Consider the following 19,318-nt stretch of genomic DNA (forward strand, 5'->3'; position numbering starts at 1 on the left):
CTTTTCTTTGACGAGTCCGAGAACAGCATCAAAAATGTGGGGAAAGGACGAGAATATCCACTCCCATCAAGAGGTTCCATAGGTCAACACCCATTGCAGGTCTAATCGTTCCGCTGGTCCCATAGGGGCCAGAAAGTCCGGTTAATCGTTGCTTTGAAACCACCGGAACTTGGGCCGCCCCACAGGGAACTTATCCTGAGACGACCGTTCGGAACTTTGGACGGGTCAATGAGCAAAAGAGACCTAGGAAACGTTCCAAGGTAGGGCTGAAAGCTCAGCTTGACTGAGAACAGGTACTGCGACTCTCCTCAGCCTTGCCACAGTCAACTGAAGGGAAGGCTCGGAGGAGGTGGCAACAGAATCTGGCGTCCCCAGGCGGTCACCCATCCAAGTACTGACCAGACCCGACGTTGCTTAACCTCGCTGGACGGACGAGAAGCGGGGTTTCCAACGTGGTAAGACCGTTGACTCAATATCATGGCTAGATACTCCAGATGTTGAGGCTGAAGAAGAGAAGGCTCCTAGCAAAATACCATGAACCCCCACTCCTGGTAAGGATCCGGAAGCTTGTCCCGGCGCTGAAGAAGGTCGAACCCGAGCCTACCGGAGTTGACCAGACCTCCAAAAGGCGAAGGAGGCGGAAGCCTACACCTGAGCGGCCATGAGGAAAGCAGGGAGAGTTCTCTGGGGAAAAACCTGCGATGCCACGGCGGGATCGCCACACTGCATCTTAAGCAGGAATACCTGTAGTCTAGGCTGAATTCCACGAGCTTCCTGGAAGATGGATGGAATGGAAACTGAAAGTACCCGTCCTTCCGATCCAGGGCCTAAGGAGTCCTGTCGCCTCGTTACCAGTCTGATCGATTCTGCTGTTCCACGCTGGACGAAGTTTGTTCGACAAACTTGATCAGAGCTGAGAGGTCGACTACGGAATTCCCGTCTCAGATACTTCCTTACGAGAAAGAATCGACTGAAGAAGCTGGGGGGTGAAGCTGTCGACGATCCTATGGAGGACCTTCTCCTAAGGCATGGATCATTCTGCCCAAACGGGCAAACTCTTGCCGACCCTATGGCATAGAGGTTCAGAGACACTGAATTCGCTGACAGAGACGGCAGGCGCGATATCCTTGGCTGATCACGGAGATCGTGCAGGAATGGGCATAGGGAAGCTGTTATCCGGATGAGTAACCTTAGGCATCCTCCCAGCGTGAAACCTGCAAGGGGGGGGTGTGTGCCAATCCTGGAGTTCGTGAACTCTGCCGCTCCCTCTAGGACTATGCCCCCCCGGGAGAGCCTCCCGTACCACATGTTCCTGACAGGAGGGAACTGCTATTGGACACCTTGTCTCAGTTGTCGTAGCCGGTCCGATAACTTAGGCCGACGTGGCTGAAAGAAAGAGGCGCTGGAGCCCTGCAAGGTCTGGAAGAAAGCGCCCTGGAGGAGTGAAAACGGAAGTCGACTTCCTCCGCACAACCGCTGTCTATGTCTCTGTCCTTGGGCACAAACAAACTCTTCCCAAGGATGGAAGGGTCTCTGAGGTTGTCGACATCCACGGATGAGACACCCGAAAGGAAGCCCTCGGTCATTGCGTCCAGATGGTCCAACATCGAGCTCACCCGCAAGTTCGAAACTTGACGATGAAACGCCAAGGTGCTTGAGCCCAAGAGGAGGAAAGTACCCATGACCTTTCTGTAGCTTCCTTGAACAAAACCTCGGGTCGCAACCGAGGAGGGAAAGGACCTGGTAAGCCCCTTTCACGAGATGGAGAAGAGGAAGGGGTAAACCAGTCACCCCTTGTCCGATGGAGAAATCTCGAACGGAAAGCCCCCTTGCAAAACCCTTCCAGGGAATGACGGGGAAGGGCTAACCCAGGTTCTGGAAAGAAGAATGTTGCTCAGACCTCCCTGAAGATTCTTCCTGCTCTTGCATGTTCCATGCTCTGCGTTTACGGGGTGAGGCCGTGTTCTGGAAATACGCTCCAAAGACTCGCCAGGCTGTCCATGCTGCGAAACCCCAACGGGAATCGCGGTCGCAATCGTCCTGGCGCTCGCGCGATGGTAAATCAATGGTTTGCGCGTGGGCGAACGTGGAAGCGCCCATGCGCGGGAACGCAAACGAAGGTGCGCAGAAGGAGGGCGAGAGTGGTAGGAAGGGCGAGAGCTGGTGGTCGGCGAGCGATAACCCATAGGCGAGCAATGGATACTGCAAGAATTAAGCCGACGTTCGCGCGACGGAACACTGTCGGTTCGAGCGACGGAACACTGTCGGTCCGCGCGACGGAACACCGTCGGTCCGCGCGACGGAGCACCGTCGGTCCGCGCGACGGAACACCGTCGGACCGCGCGACGGAACACCATCCGTCTGCGCGATGGAATACCGTTGGTTCGCGCGCGGGCGAACATCGGAGAGCATTTGCGCGGTCGCGCATGAGCGTAGGCGTGCGGTCGCGCGGGCACGTGGGCGTGTGGATGCGCAGGCACGTGGGCGTGCGGGTGAGCGCAGGCAGTTGGGAGACCGATGACGCGTAGGTGGGCAATGGCACGTTGACGAGCGATGGCGCGTTCTGGCGAGCGATAGCCCGTAGGAGAGTGAAGGCGCGTTGGCAAGCGATGGCGCGTCGGCAAGCGAGCGGTGGTGCGTTAACAAAACGCTAGCGCGCAGGTAAAGAATCGTGCGGGCACGTAGGCGATTGCCAAGGCGAGAGAGATTAGTGATGGTTAGCACGCATCGCGCTAACAGAAGGCGCGCAGGTGCATCAGGAAGGTGAGCGCTGAAGCAAGCTGTTAATCAGGCGATCCTAGACGGTCAGAAAACCGTTGGCGCCCATTGGTGCGTGGCAGAAAAGGGCGAGCAGATGTGCGCTGGCGATTGAAGAAAGCTGCCGCACAGAAGGACAGAAGTAAAGGTGAGCGCTGGCGAGCAGGAGGAAGATCTACGGTAAGACTCAGCTACCGGAGATCGTGGTCCACAGCAGGCGAGCGCTAGATCGCTACTGATGGTGTCCAGGGGAACTGACACGCGTGGCAGATCGATGGCGATCGTTGACGCGTAGGAGATCGCTGACGAGCAGGTGAACGTTGACGCGTCTATGGTCGCTGGCGAGCTGGTGATCGCTGGCGAGCAGAAGGCAACGCGTGGAAGCCTGTGCGTAGAAGAAGAGTCCTTGTCCAAGATCTGAACCGAAGTTTTAGATCGCGAGGGCGAACATGGGAACACAGGGCGCGTAACAGGAACCAACAGGAACAGCAGAGATGATCATCATGAGAGCGCTGACGAACAGGAGAGCGCCAGCGATCAGGAAAGCGCTGATGAGCAGGAGAGCGCCTGTGCGCTAACACTGAGCAGGAGCAGGAGAGCGCCTGTGCGCTAACACTGAGCAAGAGCAGGAGAGCGCCTGTGCGCTAACACTGAGCAGGAGCAGGAGAGCGCCTGTGCGCTAACACTGAGCAGGAGCAGGAGAGCGCCTGTGCGCTAACACTGAGCAGGAGAGAACACAGCAGAAGGGCGCGCAGGGGAACCCTGACACGCAAGGGAAGAACCCCCGTGGGAGACAACCCTTTGCCCCAAAGGGATCGTTGTCCGTCGGGAGACTGATGTCCGTCGGAAGACCATAGTCTGTCCGCCGGGAGACTGATGTCCGTTGGAAGACCGTTGTCCGTCGGGAAGACCGTTGCCCGTCGGAAGACGAGGTCAGACTGCTGTCCATCTGCACCAGGGGCGGAAGATCAAGAAGGAGGAGTTGTAGGCTGCATATGGAGATTCAAAAAGGCGCCTCTTAGCACCCTTATAGGGAGATGGGAGGCCCCTACGACGAGGCGGACGGAGAGCCTTACGCCAAAGGAGCCCAACAGCAGAAGAATCCTCCGAAGAGGAGTCTCTATGAGTGTACTCTCTCGCGAACAAAAGAGAAACACTTCGTTGAAGAGACTGGTCAGCCAGAGACCTAAAAGGAGCAATCCTCCGAAGAGGGGCTCCTGCAGTTGCCCAGCCCCTTGAGCGAAACTGCAGGTGCGACCGCTCAGCACCAAGAGCATAGTCGCACGAAAAAAAGACAAGAGAAGAACCCCCCCAAAAGGGGAAAAACTCAAGCCTGGACAGGAAAAACTTCCCTCGGAAGGAAAGTTACCCACCCAAGGAGGCGAGCCTCCTGAGAGTTCTGAAATGAACTGGAGAGCTGTCAATCGTCACGGGAGTACTTCCAGAAGAAGGAGACACGCCCCTGACGAAGATCCATAGGGGAGGCAGCAACAGCCGAATCCCCAGGCCTCAACAAGACAGCTCACACCATTGCCATATTATAGAAACGAACTAGATCGGTAACTGTAAAAAAATAAAACAAAAATCATTAGTGCACATTCATTCCCCCCGGGAAGGCTCCGAAGAGGAATCCCGAGGGAAAGGAACACAAGAATTACAAAACAGGCACGTGCCCTTACAACCACTTACACTCACGGAAGGAGAGCTGACACCAACACAGAATTATAACAATTATAATTATGTAACTATGTAATTATGTAATTTAAAAATGAATGAACACTAAAGAAAGAACGAAAACCCCGAAAGGAATCTTTCTACAAAGCTGAAAAATCAACAAATACAATTAGATTCATAAACTAATTGAGACAAAACGTACGGCGTAGCAACCCCCCCACACGGGAAGGAAGCTACAAAAGGCGTAGTAACGTAGTAAAAGGGTGAACGACCTCAAGAGAGAGAGAGAGAAAGACCGAAGTCAAACTCGATCGCGACCCATGAAATTACACCATGGTGGCCTAAACTGCCGAGGGCTCCACGGAGATATCGTACACTACACACACAAGCACAAACTCTGAAAAGGAAACTTACTGATTTCTATACTCAAATATATACATAAACATGAGAAAATGTTTACATATATATTGAGTAAAAGAAAAGTAAGTGATTAAGTAAAGACAAAACAAACAATGGCTGCCAAGCGGGGACAAAGACAGAGATGTCTGTCCATGTCCGAGCCAAAAGTGAAAGTGGAGCATTCACCGGTGTGTGAGGGGGGGAGAGGTAGCTAGCTACCACTCCCCTACCCCCCGCTAACTAGCGCGGGGGTATTACACCCTCGTTAAATTCTAATGGCTCGCCATTTCAGCTACGCTAAAAGGTAAACCCAATGTAAATAGCGTGGTTTGTATTTCGGTTACGGAACAACTAAGTTTTAACTACTATATTCACTGGGTTCGCTGTTGCATCACCTATGTAAAGGACGAAGGTTTCTACAGGAATTTGTACCGAAACAACTACAGTATATTTCATAACCGTAATTATGGCAAACTGCTCACTCAGCCGTGAAATTGTTTCTTATCTTACAAATCAGGTTTGTGCAATGCCCTACATCCAGTAGGGCAGGTAAAATGTATACTAGCACAATAGTTATGTCTAGTTGGTTGTGATTTTTAACTTCTGGTAGTAGTGAAATAAATTACAGCACTGTACTTAATGTTGGCGTGATATGCTACGCTGTGAACTTACGAAGTGTTAGGAGATAATGGGCATAGATGGTCACAGAGCAGTAGGCAAACTGAATTGCTAATAAACTCCTTCTATGCACTTAACACTAACATATACAAATGCAAGGGAGAATGGAATGCTCGATGTGAACCTGATGTGCTAGTGGTCCTAGATAACAATTGTCAGCTACTGTGTTAGAATCATCTATGTTGATGATATTTGATATGTGAATATGGATAAATCTGATTACCTTGTTCTAAGTCTGGGCATTGTTAGTACTGTATGAATTTAGTTTTGACCTTGATATCTTTTTTTACTTTAACTAATGTTCTACTCAAATAAAGGACTTTTTTTTTGGTAATTTTGATTTAAAAATGGCAAATTTGGAGGTAATTTGTATTTTTCCTAACGATACAAACTGTTAGCTACTTATAGGGATTATCTTTCAGCGAAGCTTGAAGACTAGCCAAAAAGACTTTTAAGCGAGGTGGAACTACCCTACCGCTAGTTAGTGGGGGAGGGGTGTAGTGGGGTAGCCAGCCACCCCGCTCACGCATACACACCTGTGTTGCTTCATCACTTTTTATTGCAGACAGGACTTTCTGTGGAAAAGTGATGGCAGGCCAATTTGTATAAGTAGCTGCAGGTTTGTATCATTAGGAAAAATACAAATAACTTCCAAATGTGTCATTTGTTCCAACGCTAAATACAAACCATCACTATTTAGAGGGATTGACTCACCCCTTAGGAGGGTGGTAGTCCAGACCAGCTGGCTGGTCTTTGACCCGGGGTCTTCCTGTATGTGCTTCGCACGTAACAGGGAGAAACACTGACACCTCACTAAACAATTCATGCAAAGCACGGTTAGCAGCCTGAACAATCTGTGTGAATGTGTGATACTAGCAGTGTGACTAGTGTACGTTATGTAAAAAATCTTAAAAATGACAAATTCAGAGATAATTTGTATTTTTCCTAACCATACAAACCTTAGTTATTTACATAGGGTATTACTTTCGGTGTAGCTGAATGATGAGCCATTAGATTTTTAACGAGGGTTAACTACCCTCTCGCTAGTTAGCGAGGGGGTAGGGGAGGGGTTGCTAGCTACCACTCCCACCTCACACACTGGTGAACTGATTCACTTCGCTTAGAGGTAGGACTTCACGGGGGACAGGGCTGGCGGGCAAATAGTGTAAATAGCTAAGGTTTGTATGGTTAGGAAAAATGATATTTTGATTATAAAATAAATTTTTGAATATACTTACCCGGTGAATATATAATAGCTGACGTCTCCGACGGCTTGACAGAATTCAAAAACTCGCGAGCGATCGCCATGAAGGTAGCGGGTGTGCCCACCAGCGCCGACTATCGGCCAGATACCGCATATACATGTAAACAGCTCCAGTTCTTCTCATCCCGCTGGGTCTCTATCGGGGAGGAAGGGGGGGCCTTTAATTTATACATTCACCGGGTAAGTATATTCAAAAATTTATTTTATAATCAAAATATCATTTTTAAATATTAAACTTAGCCGGTGAATATATAATAGCTGATTCACACCCATGGTGGTGGGTAGAGACCAGTATTAATACAGTTTACGGCGTATATGCTTAGAGTTTTTGACAGTTATATCATAACAAAACCCAAATAAATATAGGTACCTGGTAAGGAAGCTGAGTCTAACGATTACTCTGCCTTGTTAGTCCGCTTTCCTCACGAAGCCCAGCCATCCTCTTAGGATGCTGAAAGACTCCCAGGAGCTGAAGTATCCAGGGCGACAACCCATACAACAGGACCTCATCAAAACCCTTAATCTGGGCGCTCTCAAGAAATGACATTTGACCACCCGCCAAATCAAAAAGGATGCGAAAGGCTTCTTAGCCTTCCGTACAACCCAATTAAAAACATTTCAAGAGAAGATTAAAAGGATATTGGAATTAAGGGAATGTAGTGGTAGAACCCTTACCCACTACTGCACTCGCTGCAACGAATGGACCCAGTGTGTAGCAGTTCTTATAAAGAGTCTGGACATCTTTTAAGTAAAATGACGCGAATACCGACTTGCTTCTCCAAAAGGTCGCGTCCATAATACTTCGCAGAGATCTGTTTTGCTTAAAGGCCACGGAAGTTGCTATAGCTCTTACTTCGTGCGTCTTAACCTTAAGCAAGCAACGATCTTTTTCACTCAAGTGAGAATGAGCCTCTCGGATTAAAAATCTAATAAAATATGACAAAGCATTCTTTGACATAGGCAATGAAGGCTTCTTAACTGAGCACCACAAGGCCTCAGATCCACCTCGTAAGGATTTAGTCCGAGCTAAATAAAACTTCAGAGCTCTAACTGGACACAGCACTCTTTCAAGCTCGTTGCCTACGATCTCTGACAGGCAAGGTATATCATATGACTTAGGCCAAGGACGAGAAGGCAGTTCATTTTTGGCCAAGAAAACCAAGCTGAAGTGAACATGTGGCTTTATCTGTAGAAAAGCCGATGTTCCTACTGAAGGCATGGATCTCACTGACCCTTTTAGCCGAAGCCAAGCACACTAAGAAAAGCGTCTTGAGGGTGAGATCCTTCAGGGAGGCTGAATGTAATGGCTCAAACCTGTCGGACATTAGGAACCTTAGGACCACGTCTAAGTTCCATCCAGGAGTTGCCATACGACGCTCCTTAGAGGTCTCGAAGGACTTAAGGAGATCTTGGAGATCTTTATTATTGGACAGATCTAAGCCTCTATGTCTGAACACAGACGCCAACATGCTCCTGTAGCCCTTAATAGTGGGTGCTGAGAGGGAGCGAACATTTCTCAGATGTAGGAGAAAGTCTGCAATTTGGGCTACAGAGGTACTGGAAGAGGAAATGGATGATGACTTGCACCAGTCTCTAAAGACTTCCCACTTCGACTGATAGACCTTGATGGTAGATGCTCTCCTAGCTCTCCCAATCGCTCTGGCTGCCTCCTTCGAAAATCCTCGAGCTCTTGAGAGTCTTTCGATAGTCTGAAGGCAGTCAGACGAAGCGCGGGGAGGCTTTGATGAAGACTCCTTACGTGGGGCTGCCGTAAGAGATCCATCCTTAAAGGTAGACTCCTTGGAACGTCTACCAGCCATTGAAGTACCTCTGTGACCCACTCTCTCGCGGGCCAGAGTGGAGCAACCAATGTCAACCTGGTCCCTTCGTGAGAGGTGAACTTCTGCAGCACCTTGTCTAGGATCTTGAAAGGTGGAAAGGCATAAACGTCCAGGTGAGACCAGTCCAGCAGGAAAGCGTCTATGTGAGCTGCCTCTGGATCTGGAACTGGAAAGCAGTAAGTCGAGAGCCTCTTTGTCAGAGAGAGTAGCAAAAAGATCTATGGTGGGTTGACCCCATCTCATCCATAGCTTCTCGCACACAGTCTTATGCAACGTCCACTCCATGGAGATGACTTGTCCTCTTCTGCTGAGGCCGTCCGCCAAGACATTCATTTCTGCACAAATCTCGCCAAAGGAGAGATGTTACTGCCTTAAATGGAGTTCCTTCTGATCCGTGGATCGAAGACCCGAGCCTTCCAGACTGTCCAGTGGAGCTCCCTAACCCAAATCCGCTGCATCTGAAAACAACACATGGTTTGGGTTCTTGATCGCAAGAGAAAGACCTTCTCGAAGTCTGATGTTGCTGTCCCACCAAGTCAGACATGTCTAGACTGAGTTGGAGATTGGGAAAGAGATACTCACTAAGCCCTTCTCTTTGTTCCAATGTTTTAGGTGAAATAGGAAAGGGCATAGGTTGAGTCTCCCCAGAGAGATAAACTACTCCAGCGATGAAAGAGTTCCCACGAGGCTAGTTCAAACTCTTACAGAGCAACTGTTTTTCTCTTGCAAGTGAAGGACTTTTAACAGAGCTTGTTCCATTCTTGCGGGAGACGAAAAGGGCCGAAAAATCATACACTGTATCTCCATTCCCAAAAAAAGAATAGTCTGGGATGGGATACTGTAAGTTACGACTTCTCTACGTTCACTATGAGACCTAGCTCCTTGGTTAGGTCTAATGTCCATTAGAGGCTCTCCAGACAGCGATATAATGACGACGCCCTGATTAGCCAGTCGTCAAAATAAAAGGAGGCTCTGAATCCTCAAAAAATGTAGAAAGCTTGCTACATTTTGCAAAGGCCTTGTAAAAACAAGAGGAGCAGGAATGAGGTCGGAGTACAGTGCTCGACAGTGGTACATTACTTTCCCGTCCACAAACCTCAGATGTAGTTGAAAGTTTGGATGAATCGGGATGTGGAAGTATGCATCCTGAAGGTCGAGAGAGACCATCCAGTCGCCTTCCCTTAATGCTGTCAAGACAGCTTGGTAGTCTTCATCGTGAAGTTTGTCTTGACAATGAACACATTGAGCGCACTTACATCTTAAGTACTCCTGCAGTGAACGTGGCTGCCAGATCATTGGAGCCCTCCCTGATAGTCTTGTTCCTGCAGAGAACGTGGCTGTCAGATCATTGGAGCCATCCCTGATAGCCTTGTTCATGCATGACATAATTGTACAGCAAAACTTCAAACGCTCGAAAAACTCCTAACAGGAGATGGTCTAGCTCTGAAGCCGACCATAAAATCTTGGAGCGTCTCATGGCCAGGCGCCAGGGAGAGTCTATGAGGCTTGAGAAGTCTCTCTGGGCAGAGGCAGGAACTCCCAAGCCGAGAACTTCTCCCGTGTCATACCAGACGCTCGCTCTATAAGCCAGTTTAAAAGAAGGGAAAGCAAAGGCTGTCTCCCCCAAACTCCTCCTGGTGATCAACCAGTCGCCTAGCAAACGTAAAGCTCTCTTAGAAGAGCGAGAGAGCACTAGCTTAGAAAACAACGGCTTCGAAGTAGCTAGGCCTAGTGTAAACTCTGACGTTTAGGCGAACGAGGAGCAGCAGTTACAAAATAGTCCGGACAAAGATCCTTAAAAATCAGCATGATTTATTTAAAGTCCTTAGAGGGCTGAGCAGCTTTAGGCTCCTCTCCGTCTGACAAAGTCCCCAAGGAGGGGGATCAGCAACTTCCTCATCTGAAGGAACCTCGTCCGACAATTGCCGAGTCTCAAGCAAGGGAGAGACCTGCCGTGGTGGCAATGCTTGACAAGCAGAGTCCACACGCAAAGGAGCAGCAGTAGCAGTCAAGGACGCTACGTCATGTAACTGCTTAAAGGACTGACCAGCAACAACAACAGGTGCGGGAGGACGCTCGACGTCAAGTCGAGACTGCCTTGACTGCCTAGATAGAGCAGTTAAAACAACTCTTAACTGCGGTGCTTGACGTTCAACGTCAAAACAAGGCAACTGAGCTGGTTGGCGAACGTCCTGAACGTCAACACGAGACTGCGGCAGCGGCTGAACGTTAATACGAGGCTGCGGCAGCGGCTGAAAGTCAACACGGGACTGCAGCGAGTGAGGATCCAAGTCACGTGACTGACGTGACAAACTACCGACATCACGTTTCATAACGTCAAAAGGACGAGTAAATGCTCATTTGGGCGGCTGACGGCCAGAGTCTCGTTTAGTGTAACGGCGACTCGAAAGCGAAGGTTCATCGTGAACCTGCTCAACGTCATACTTCTCCATAAGGGAGGCAAGCTTAGTCTGCATGTCCTGCAGGACAACCCATTTAGGATCAACGGGAGTCGGAACGGGCCGAGACGACGGTAACGTCTGTGTTGGCAAAACATTGCCTTTACCGCGACCCTCGGACCCCGTGTTACGCTTGTGTTTAATAGGCGAACCGTCTTCCGACGACTGCAAAGGGTCAGAGCTGTCCCCATGGCTACAGCCAGGACGCTGGACCTGTCCTGAAGGGACTGACTTCCGCTTTAAGGGTCTAGAAACTTTGCTCCAAGGTTTCTTTTGCGAGAAGCCTTTGGATGACGAGGAGAAAAACAGCCTCGCTCGTCTTATGGTAGGGGCGATCTTGCTAGACACGCCCGATACCATAGAGGGAACGTTTGTTCGTTGGTTAAAGCCTCTCGTCCCCATAAGTCCTACGACATTACTTCTCCCTGGTAGCATGGGAGCCTGAAAGAGGTCTCGGACTAGGTGAACGACAAGCACGAACAGACGAACCCTCGGTCGCAACACTAAAAAACACTTTGCGCAATTATCACTTTATCACTACGATTTTCTGTTTTTGCACTTACTTCACTGAAATCGTATTTTTCAATAATTTCACATTAGGCATGAATAAAACTGATTTCTACCTGAAGCACGCAATTCTCCCCTACATCAAAAGGTTATAATTGCGAAATGAGTCGTATAATGTAAGCACATTAGTACAAGCAAAAATCAGTAAACATATACTGTATATCGAATAAAACGGAAATATATAAAGTTAAAAGGATCAGTGACTGGGGAGGAGACTAAACACTAGTTCATTAAAGACTACGTTTTCAATCTCTCACCGTACAGTGCCTTGGGACGAGAATAAAAACTAAAAACATTTTATCCTTTCTCCCCGTACAGAGACTTGGGACGAGAGTAAAAAACTGAATCGAGAACAACATTACTCGCTTGGGACGAGAATAAAGATCGGAACGTTCTCTCTTTCTCTCTCTCTCTCTCTCTCTCTCTTGATTTCACACAGAAGAGAAATGCCCACTCACCCTTCGTCAATACACAGGTTATTTGACCAAAGGAAAAAACTGCAAGGACTAAGAAATTGAAAATTAACAAGTTCCTTTAAATTAGTATTTAAAACACTTCCGTTTGAAAGAAGAATGAACAAAACGTCAAAATCGATTTACTCTTTCTGCAAAGTGAAACCGTGATTCTCTCTTTCTCTATCGTAACGATAGAACGCAAACTGCGTAGCATAAATAAACCAAACGTTAGTTCATCTTTGAAACAGCACGAAGACTATTCAAAAAAAATCTTTCATAAAATATCTACTAAAAAATATTCATTTCATAACTCTTACAGAGCAAATGATTTAAACTTAACGAAAATAAAAGTTGAATGGGCTCAACGTTGTTTAACTTCGGTTTCCAAGTTAGGACCGCCTACTCTCGGACTAGGGGAGGAATAGGTAAGGCCGCATATAAACAAAACATAAAATTTATCTTGATGTTTAGTATAAATGGAAAGCTAATCGAAGAGGCCTAATAAAGGCGGGTGAGATATAAAATATATAGAGGAAAATCTATAATTAACAACAACAATTTATAACGTGATAAGATAATTGCTAAAAGCCTAAAACACACTTCCGTACACTAAGGGAAGGGTCGGCCATCTTTACTCTATGGAAAAAACCAGAGATAAAAGAGCAAGGGCAAAACACTTTTACTCTCCTTTCAAAAGCATTTCTTTTGAGGATAGTATTGAATAATCCAACACGGCGAAAGCAATAAAACCAAAACCAAGTACTTCACCAATTCGGTAGAAAAGTCGAGGTCATAATAGCGAGTGGAATCGACTTGTCGATGAAACCGACAGAGAAGAACTGGAGCTGTTTACATGTATATGCGGTATCTGGCCGATAGTCGGCGCTGGTGGGCACACCCGCTACCTTCATGGCGATCGCTCGCGAGTTTTTGAATTCTGTCGAGCCGTCGGAGACGTCAGCTATTATATATTCACCGGCTAAGTTTAATATTTAAAAATACAAATTATCTCCGAATTTGTCTGTTCCGTAACCGAAATACAAACCACGCTATTTACATAGGGTGACTTAACCCTTAGGTAGGGTGGAAAGTCCCAGCCTTACTGGCTTTGGCTTTTGCCCGGGGACTCAGAATCCGAGTGAGTAGCACTCGAGAAAACGAGTCCCTGCACCTCGCAAATTCCTTGCTACGCAAGGAACGTGCGGCCTACATAAGCTTGTGTGTAAAGGAATGAAGTGTGACTCGTCCTAGGAAGTTGACCTGAAGTCCTTTAGATGGAATTCTAGGCTAGGACGTTCCCAATACCACCTCGTTAGGGTATGGGGGACGCGAGAGTATTATACTAATACTAGGAACACAAGGAAGCATGGTTTACCTGCAGTGGTTTGAGGTCAGCTATGCAGAGAACCCAGGATGCTGCTTTCCCCAAGAGAGGGGAGGATGAAGAAAGAAGAAAGGGCCAGACATACTTTTTCATTCATGCAGACTAAAACCGGGTAACAATGCCCTCAACCTTCTGCTACCTGTCCATTAACGAGCCTGAGGTTAGACCAGCTGTTGTGCAGCCACCACAGGGCCGATAGAGAATGTATCGAGACTCCTGTGGGTCACGTCCTGCAGGTAGTGGGCTGTGAAGGTCGTTTGACGCTTCCAGACCCCAGCTTGTAGTACCTGCGTCACAGAGAAGTTTCTCTTGAATTCCAGGGACGTAGCGATGCCTCTTGACATCGTGTGCTCTAGGACGACGTGAAGGAGGAGGGTCTGGATTCAGGTCATGATGGATGACCCTCCGGATCCAAGCTGAGATGGTATTATTGGTGACCCTCCTCTTCGTCCTTCCTGTGATCACAAACAGGGCTTGCACGCGAGGACGAACTGCAGCTGTTCTTTTAAGATAACGCCTCAGACTACTTACTGGGCATAGTAGGAGATGGTCTGGGTCATCTGTTACAGAACGAAGACTCGAAATCCTGAAGGAGTCGAACCGTGGGTCCGGAACTCCAGGATTTTGAGTCTTGGCTACAAACTCAGGGACGAACCTGAACGTTACCTATTCCTTTCAGCCTGAAAGGCCAGGCTTAAGGCTGAGCGATAGCCTTTCACCGCCGAGACCGAAAGGCGCATTTCCTCCCGCAAGTATACAAGAAACTCCGCTATTGCTGGAATAGTGGCATCGAGGGGAGAGATACCCCTTCCACGACACCAACCACAGAAGACTCTCCACTTCGCCTGGTAGACCCCTGCAGATGACTTTCGCAGGTGTCGAGACATCCTCTCCGCAACTTGTTGCGAAAACCCTCTCTCTGTGAGGAGATGCTGGATAGTCTCCAGGCGTGAAGTCGAAGCGATGCTACGGCTTTGTGGAAGATGTTGCAGTGTGGTTGCTTGAGTAGCTCGTGTCGTGGAGGAAGTTCTCTCGGGAGTTCCGTCAGGAGCTGCAGAAGGTCCGGGAACCACTCTGCATGATGCCATAGCAGAGCTATTAAGGTCATTGACAGGTTGACCGATAGTCTGGTCTTGTTGAGCACCCTTCTCATCAGACAGAACGGTGGAAAGGCGTAGACGTCGATGTTGTCCCACCGTTGTTGGAAAGCATCTTGCCAGAGTGCCTTGGGGTCCGGGACTGGGGAGCAGTACAGTGGCAGCTGGAAGTTCAAGGCTGTCGCGAACAGGTCCACTGTCGGGGAACCCCACAAAGTCAGGACTTTGTTGGCTACTAGACGATCCAAAGACCACTCGGTACTCACTATCTGCGATGCTCTGCTCAGACCGTCGGCGAGCACATTCCTTTTGCCCGGAATAAAGCGAGCTGCTAGTGGAATCGAGTGGACTTCGGTCCATCTTAGTATCTCTACTGCAAGATGGGATAGCTGTTGTGAAAAGGTACCTCCCTGCTTGTTGATATAAGCCACTACTGTGGTGTTGTCGCTCATCACCACCATGGAGTGACACGCCAGGATCTGTTGGAACTGTTGAAGTGCCAGATATACGGCCTTCATTTCTAGCAGACTGATGTGGAGGTACTTTTCTGATTCTGACCATAGGCCTGAGATCCTTTGGTTCAGAACGTGGGCCCCCCACCATTCTTTTGACGTGTCCGAGAACAGCATCAAATCCGGGGGGAAGGCGAGAAGATCCATTCCCTTTCGAAGGTTTTCGTCGGTCAACCACCACTGCAGATCCGTCCGTTCCGCAGGCCCCATAGGGACCAGAATGTCCGAGGAATCATTGCCTTGATTCCACCGGGACTTGAGCCGCCATTGCAGGTATCTCATCCTGAGGCGACCGTTTGGAACTACAGTAGATGGGCCAAGGAAGACAGGTGACCTAGGAGACGTAACCAAGATTGGGCTGGAAGCTCTTCTCGTCTGAGGAAAGGATCTGCGACCCTCCTCAGCCTTGCTATCCTGTCGTCTGATGGAAAGGCTTTGTGGAGATTGGTGTCCAATATCGTACCTAGATATACCAGTTGTTCAGATGGAAGCAGAAGACTTCTCGAGATTTACCATGATCCGTAGATCTTGGCAAAGTCCCAGAAGCTCGTCTCGGTGTCGAAGAAGGGTCGACTCTAAGTCTGCCAGGATCAGCCAGTCGTCCAGATAGCGAAGGAGACGGATGCCGATCCTGTGTGCCCATGAAGATATCAGGGTGAACACTGGTGAACACCTGTGGTGCTGTGGAGAGACCGAAACACAGCACCTTGAACTGGTAGATCTTGTTGTCGAGGCTGAATCTCAAGTACTTCCTGGAAGACGGATGGATTGGGATCTGGAAGTACGCGTCCTTCAGATCCAGTGTGCACATGAAGTCTTGCGGTCTCACTGCAAGTCTGACCGTGTCTGCTGTCTCCATGCTGAACGAAGTTTGTTTGACAAACTTGTTCAGGGCTGAGAGGTCAATGACGGGTCTCCAGCCTCCAGACGCCTTGTTTACAAGAAAGAGTCGACTGAAGAAGCCTGGGGAGCCGTCGACGACTTCCTGGAGAGCATCCTTCTTGAGCGTGGTCTCGACTTCTGCCCGAAGGGCTAGCCCCTTTGCCGATCCCATGGCATAGGAGCTCAACGACACTGGATTCGCTGTCAGGGGAGGGAGAGATGTTATGAACGGGACGCGATATCCTTGGCTGATCACGGAGATCGTCCAGGAATTGGCCCCGAGTTACTGCCACCTGAATGCGCAACTTTGCAGACATCCCGACACTGGTGGACATGCAGGGGGATTGCCAATCCTAGCGTTTGCGGCCTCGGCCGCTCCCTCTAGGATTCCTGCCTCCCATGGAGGACTTTCCGCCCTTCTTGTCTTTGACAGGAAAGGGCTGCTGTTTGGACACCTTTGCCTTTGCTGCCGGTGCCGGTTTTTATGTCTTAGACTGACGAGGCTGTTGTTGTTGAGGTGCTGGAGGCTTGTAGGGTCTGGATGTAAGAGCCCTTTGGAGGAGAGAATCGTGGTTCGATTTCCTCCACCTCTCAGCTGTCCGTTCCACATCCTTGGGCTCAAACAGGCTCTTCCCAAGGATGGAAGAGTGTCTGAGCTTGCGGACATCCACGGCTGGGACCTTCGAGTGGAACCTCTCGGCCACCGCATCATGACGCTTCAAGATCCAGTTTGCCCACAAGTTCGAAACTTGGTGGGCCAGAAACTCGATGGTGCGTGTGCCCGAGAGAAGGAAAGTCTCTATGGCCTTCCTGGTGCTCTCCTTGGACAGGTCCTCGGATCACAACAGGATGCCCAGAGACCCCAGCCAGACATCCAGCCACGAAGTGGCCTGCATGGCACACTTTGCAACTTTCTCCTGACTCAGGATCTCTGTAGCCGAGAATGTCACCTGCCGGGTGGAGTCTCTCAAGAGAGACTCCCCTGGTAAGCTCTTCCACAGAGTGGTGGAGAGGAAGAGCTAAACAAGGCTCCCCCATGATCTCAAAGTACCTCCTCTGTTGTACACGAGAAGGTGGGAGGAGTTTGTTACCGGCAGAGGAACGGCTGGAGGAGGCGAGTTCGGACAGCTGGCCCTCAACCTTGTCTCTGGCGCTCTTTACCCCCTGGGACCAGGGCAGAGCCGCACTGGCCTTAGAGGGTTTTTGAGTGCCGTAGACTTGGTCCAGGACTGTATCCTTGCCTTCGCGAGGGGCGGTCTCTGGGTCCTTCAACCTGTTGAGCTGCCTCATCAGATTCAGGACCTGCCAGAAGGCATGCTCCGACTCATGCTGCTCTCCTCCTGGTGGACTAGCAGCAAAGTCTCCTGTCCCCAACTGCTCTACTTGGGGGGACACGTGGACGTTCTCCTGGGGTCTTGCTGGCTCTGGTCGAATCCGGGAAGACGACTTCGAGACGGTCTTCGAGTCCTTGGGCTCCCTTCTAGGAGGGATACAGGACTCCAGTAAAGAAGTCTGAGGGCTCCTCTCCGCCCCCACACGGGACGATTCTCCTACTCGAGGTGGGGTTCCTCCCATTGGTGCTGTGGGAGAAGGTCTCACCTCGCTGGATTCTCCTGAGGACGGAAAGGCTTCGTCCACAGGCGAAGGAGAGAACGTCTGAGAGGGGGAAGGGGCCTTCCTGACGGACTTCTTAAGAGCCAGTTTAAAACTAGGAGAAGTCACCACGAAGTCTACTCCTCTCTTCCTCTTCAGCGGAGACGAGGCTGCCGTAGGTTTGAGGCCCATATCAGCAAGGGCCGGCTTAACAGCCTGGACAACAGCTTTGATCAGGGACCCAAACCAAGGCTGACGGCTGATAGACGCAGTGTCAGAGACTCCCGCTGGAGGGAAGGGGATCGGGTGATCCTTAGGAGTAGACACCACAGGGCCTGCCTGAAAAGAAGAAGATGAAGAGTGTTGCCTAGACCTCTCTGAAGATTTTCCCGCCTCCTGCAAGTGCGCTGTTCCGCGCTTACGGGGGGATATCGTGAAGACGATGACCTGGAAGTACGTGCTCCTGAAGACTCGCAAGGTTGCCCGTGCTGCGAAACCCGGCGGGAATCGCGGTCGATATCGCGCTGGCGCTCGCACGATGGAAAAATTGCAGGTTCGCACGTGGGCGAACGTTGGTGCACATGCGCGCGGAGATGAAAGCGCGGGTACGCGTGGGCGATTGTGCGCGCGGGGGAGTAGACGCGTGAGCGCGCGGGGGAGTGGGCACGAGGGTGCGCGGGGGAGTGGGCGCGTGGGCGATTGTGCGCGTGGGCGATTGTGCGCGCGGGGGAGTGGGCGCGCAGGCGAAAGTGCGCACGGGCGCGCAGGTGAGGGTGCGCGCGGTTTTAAGGGCGAGCGCTGGCGGCCGGGAGAATGACGGCGCGCAGGCGAGCGATGGCGCGTAGGGCGAGAAGGAGACCGACTGCGCACAGGTGAGATAGTGCGTGGGCGCCTAGGAGATCTTTGGCGATCAGAAGCGCGGGTGCGTCGGAGAGCGTTTGCGCGTAGGCGAAGGATCGTGCGGGCGTGCAGGAGATCGCTGGCGCGCAGGTGCGCGGTCAGGAGATAACAGCTGGGGCGCAGGACCAGAAGGTGTAGATGCGCGCAAAGGTGAACGCTCGTGGGCGCGAACAGGAGACTTCTCGTGGGCGTGCGGGCGCACAGTGTCTCGTCCCATTCTAGAAGAGCGCACAGGTGAGTGCGCGTGATGGTGCGCAGGCGATGGCTGGCGCGTGGGCGAGTTCTGAGGGCGCGCAGGTGATCGCAGGCGAGGAGACGAAGGAAGAATCTCCTTGCCTGTGCCCAGATCCGGAGATCGTGAGCGTGCATCAGGAACAGGGCGCGCAGATGTGCGCTGGCGAGTAGGCGATCGTGGGCGCTCAGGAGAACGTGGGCGCGCATGGCACGCAGCAGGAACAGGGCGCGCAGATATGCGCTGGCGAGCAGGAGAGCGCTGACGCGCAGGTGAGCGCTGGCAAGCAGGAGATCAATGGCGAGATGACTCTGCTGCAGAAGATCGCTGGCGCGTTGAGTCTGAAGAGGGCTGGTCCTCAGCAACAGCAGGAGAGCAAGCGCTTGCGCGCAGGAAAACGTGGGCGCGCAGGTAGGCTAAACCTGGCACTTAAGGGACTTGCTCACATTGTGAGATAATCCCTTTTGCCCCGAAGGGACCGGTGCCCGTTGGATAACGGGATGTGTTGGTGCCCACTGCGCATCTGCGTCCAGGAACGGAGAAGGAAGACTCCCAGGTCTGGCAGGCGTAGGAGATCGCGAACGATCTGCTGAGAGGTCTAGAGATGCGGCTGCAACGGTCTGC

General features: G+C 50.6%; 1 pseudogene; it reads right to left on the reverse strand.

Moving 5' to 3' along the window:
* Positions 1–350: 350 nt before the first annotated feature.
* LOC137614512 (5S ribosomal RNA) lies at positions 351–469 on the reverse strand (annotated as a pseudogene).
* Between the last annotated feature and the right edge of the window lie 18,849 nt (positions 470–19,318).

The sequence above is a fragment of the Palaemon carinicauda genome, chromosome 20, assembly GCF_036898095.1.
Source record: "Palaemon carinicauda isolate YSFRI2023 chromosome 20, ASM3689809v2, whole genome shotgun sequence".
In the NCBI taxonomy this organism is placed as follows: domain Eukaryota; kingdom Metazoa; phylum Arthropoda; class Malacostraca; order Decapoda; family Palaemonidae; genus Palaemon; species Palaemon carinicauda.